The following is a 4,776-nucleotide window of genomic DNA, read 5'->3' on the forward strand; positions in this document are numbered from 1 at the left end:
TGCCAGAGGTAAGTCTCGGCATACGGCCATCCGTGACAATATACTGGTGCTGTCATGCCAGAGGTAATTCTCGGCATATGGGCATCCGTGACAATATACTGGTGCTGTCATGCCAGAGGTAATTCTTGGCATACGGGCATCCGTGACAATATACTGGTGCTGTCATGCCAGAGGTAATTCTCGGCATACGGCATCTGGGACAATATACTGGTACTGGCATGCCAGAGGTAATTCTTGGCATACGGGCATCCGGGACAATATACTGGTACTGGCATGCCAGAGGTAAGTCTCGGCATACGGCCATCCGTGACAATATACTGGTGCTGTCATGCCAGAGGTAATTCTCGGCATATGGGCATCCGGGACAATATACTGGTGCTGTCATGCCAGAGGTAATTCTCGGCATACGGCCATCCGTGACAATATACTGGTGCTGTCATGCCAGAGGTAATTCTCGGCATATGGGCATCCGTGACAATATACTGGTGCTGTCATGCCAGAGGTAATTCTTGGCATACGGGCATCCGGGACAATATACTGGTGCTGTCATGCCAGAGGTAATTCTTGGCATACGGGCATCCGTGACAATATACTGGTACTGGCATGCCAGACGTAAGTCTCGGCATACAGGCATCCGTAACAATATACTCCTACTGGCAGGCCAGAGGTCAGTCTTGGCATACGGGCACCTGTGGAAAAAGGCTGGTGCTGGCCTACTTGAAGAACTTCTTAGCATAGGAGCATCCGTGGCAACATATTAGTGGCACATGTGAAGTAATTCATACAGAGGACAACTGTTGCATATGGGATGGGCAACCAGGCATTATTCTGGGCCAACACACTAGAGATAGATTTTGACTTGGGCTCACACTCGGTATATGGATGCATTAGCAGCAGAATCCTGGCACCATTTTTTGACATATGGGGCACTAAGGCCATATGAGGAACAGCCATGACAAAATGCTGGCTCTGATGAAATGGAGGACATTTCTGATAGAGGGGTGGGCCCATAGCTTATTTTGCAAAAAATGGTTAAGCTCCTGCGAAGCTCCAGGTTTCAATGGCCGGGGACACTAAGAAAGGACTTGCAGAGTAAATGATTGTGCTTTCAGAGCCTAAAGCTTTTTAGGTCTCGCTGAGCCAGCACATGCGCTGCCGGGAGATATTTAGTATCGGGGTTTTCAAAGTGCTGCCACAGCAGGCTTTTGGTGGCCTAGCGCTTGCGTTCACGTGAGCAACCGCAATCTGCCTCCCTTCCAGCGCTTCCCAGCTGACCGAGCTTAGCCGTGTATGATTCCCAATGAAGCTCCCGCAGGTGCACATCACCGTCCTATCTCCTCAATTATAATATACGTTTTTCTGTTGTGATGTCATGAATTGATGGGTCTTTCATGGTTTATGATGTCACTTAGCACATATTACCGAAAGGCATACAACCTTTAATTATTTATGCAACTTCAGTGATTGCTTTGAGTGATTTCTTTGTGTCTTTTGCTAATTGAGTTCTCAATAGCAATCTTGATTGCTACCTGCTTTTGGGCATTGTCATGTTGCACTCAGACTTCGATCTATTACTGTTTAGTAAATCCTGACCCTACTCGCCACTAAAGAGCCTCTCACTCTCACAGACTCTCACAGACACTTTCTCACAGACACTCTATCACAGACACTCTCTCACAGACTCACTCTCACAGACACTCTCACAGACACCCACACAGACACTCTCTCACAGACACTCACACAGACACTCTCTCACAGACACTCTCACAGACACTCTCTCAGACTCTCTCTCACAGACTCTCTCACAGACTCTCTCTCACAGACACTCTCTCACATTCTCTCACAGACACTCTCTCGCAGACACTCTCTCACAGACTCTCTCTCACAGACTCTCTCTCACAGACTCTCACAGACACTCTCACAGACTCTCTCTCAGACTCTCTCTCACAGACTCTCTCTCACAGACTCTCTCTCACAGACTCTCTCTCACAGACACTCTCTCACAGACACTCTCTCACACTCTCTCACAGACACTCTCTCGCAGACACTCTCTCACAGACTTTCTCTCACAGACTCTCTCTCACAGATACTCTCACAGGCACTCTCTCACAGACACTCTCATAGACACTCTCACAGACACTCTCACAGACATTCTAACAGACACTCTCACAGACACTCACTCACAGACTCTCACAGACCCTCTCACAGACTCTCAAAGACCCTCTCTCACAGACCCACACTCTCTCACAGACACTCTCAAAGACTCTCACAGACACTCTCTCACAGACTCTCACAGACACTCTCATAGACTGTCACAGACACTCTCACACTCTCTCATAGACACTCTCTCACAGACACTCTCTCACAGACACTCTCACAGACACTCACTCACAGACACTCTCACAGACACTCTCTAACAGACTCTCTCACATACTTTCTCTCACAGACTGTCACAGACTCTATCTCAGACTCTCACACTCTCTCATAGACTTTCACAGACACTCTCACAGACTCTCACAGACACTCTCTCACAAACTCCCTCTCAGCGACTCACTCTCACAGACTCACTCTCCCACTCTCTCTCTCTCCCGCTCTCTCACTGAGTGACTCACTCTCACTGACTGACTCTCTCTGACTGACTCTCTCTCTCTCACGGACTCTCTCTCACGAACTCTCTCTCACGGACTCTCTCACTGACTCTCTCTCACTGACTGACTCTCTCACTGACTGACTCTTTTCACTGACTCACACTCTCTCACACTGACTGACTGACTCTCGCTAAAAGACTGACTCTCGCTAAAAGACTGACTCTCGCTTAAAGACTGACTCACTCTCACAGACTATCTCACTGACTCACTCTTTTTTACTGACTGACTGACTCACTCTCTCACTCTCATTCACTCTCACTGACTGACTCTCACTCTCACTGACTGACTCTCTCATTGACTCTCACTCTCTCACTGACTGACTGACTCTTTCACTCACTCTCACTGACTGACTGACTGACCTTCACCCTCCTGTTATTTATGCCCCATAACAAAAAAACACAACAAGCAACCATTGGGACAGGCAGATACAAGTTGCCAGCATTGAAAGGACAAAAAAAACTCAGGAGATTATTTTTAACACTTTTTTAATATGGTAGGTTATTTGTACATAATGCTTTTTTGGTCATATCTAAGGTAACAAAAATGCTTCTGACACTTCTTTATTATAACTTTTCAGCATGCTGCAAACTTCTGTACAGCACAGCTTAAAGACATAGGTAAAGTCAATATCTCTGGCTAAATACTTATAAGTTCCCAAAGGCAAGACCTATTGGCTATGCCAATGCTTGTTAACAAATGTGTGTGAAATCGTGCTTTAAAAGGCACCAATTTGCTCCATTCTTTAAAACATTTCTCCAACCCTTATAGTTGCGGTGTGTCTCACTCGCTTCACTCATTCACTAGAGTTCAGGGAGGGTATTTAAAAAATTCATACCCGCCCCCTAATGTAGGTGACATTTAATGCAGACATTTGACTCAGTTGTTATATTAATAACGCTGTTATTAAGGAGCTTCAGCAGTGTCAAGTATTGTGATGTAATACATTACTTCTTGAGAAGATTACAAAGGTCATATGGTGTAACTTTCAGTGATGTCATTAAGGTCAAAGGGTGAGTATTGTTACTTCCGCTACCCCCGGCGTTTTTGGTGAATCAATGTTCATGACTTCGAGCCCTTAACTCACTGAGCCATCTCGTGACAAAACAGAGCATGGTTTGCGCCAAGAGGAGGAACAGCACAGGCATGGACGGAAATTCCTTTAGATAGCTGTGACTTCAGAACTACAAGCCCCAGAATGCAGCATTCATTCAAGAGTATGGAATACTCGAGAGTGACAGGGCACAACTTGAATATTATGCAGCGACACGTGCTCATTTCCACAGAACCGTTTCAGTGCAGCCCTTGGATTGGGTCATTCCTTTCTTGGCCTAGCTCACTCAAGCCAGTGTAACAAGCGCCCCGAAGCTCTGGCGAGGCGCTTCCGCTGACGAACAGGTTCCTTTATCACTAGGGCTCTGTGTGTTTTTTTTCTCTTTTTCAAAGTAAACAGAAACGAGTCCGTTTTAATGACTAACTTCTTGTGGGTATCGCATCAGCGTGAAGTTCTAGATACATTATTCCTTGAAATGTAGATTTATGGCTAGTTGAAGGAAATTGGGGAAAGAATATACCCAAGACAAAAATATACCAGACACATTTTGAACTTTCTTTCCGAGATATTAATGTGACAGGGATGGAAATGTCTATCAGCCGAAATAGCTCAGTTGGGAGAGCGTTAGACTGAAGATCTAAAGGTCCCTGGTTCGATCGATCCCGGGTTTCGGCAGTTGTTTTGTTTTCCCCTTTTTTTTCCCCACTCAGCTAGGGTAGGGCAGAAAATAAAACAGATCGTACCCCCACCTGCCCCATCCCCCTCCCCCTCCCCACTCTCTCCTCAGGCCGAATTAAGCACAGACAAGAGTGGAGGATTTGCTTCATTTCAATGTGCCTCAAACACCTGCAATTTTCCACAAGAAGTTGTTGAAAATGGCAATGTATATGCACATAAGCGGCGTTCATTTGTGTTCACTGTACCCCTTGTTGTATGCAGAACGAATAATTGCGAAACACTGACTGCGTTATCCCGCCAGCATAGACCCATGCACACACGTACACGGCAGCCATTTTAGGCTCCATGGCCTCTCCGCCCGTATGTTAAACCCCCGGCACCCCTCCCTGCGCGCACTGC

General features: G+C 46.4%; 1 non-coding gene across 1 annotated transcript; it reads left to right on the forward strand.

Annotated features, from left to right (window-relative positions):
* The first annotated feature begins 4,297 nt into the window (after nucleotides 1-4,297).
* Nucleotides 4,298-4,374, forward strand: TRNAF-GAA (transfer RNA phenylalanine (anticodon GAA)). Its single transcript has one exon. It is a non-coding gene; the product is annotated as a tRNA-Phe (tRNA).
* The last annotated feature ends 402 nt before the right edge of the window (nucleotides 4,375-4,776 follow it).

Source organism: Lissotriton helveticus, chromosome 1_2 (assembly GCF_964261635.1).
Source record: "Lissotriton helveticus chromosome 1_2, aLisHel1.1, whole genome shotgun sequence".
Taxonomy (NCBI): domain Eukaryota; kingdom Metazoa; phylum Chordata; class Amphibia; order Caudata; family Salamandridae; genus Lissotriton; species Lissotriton helveticus.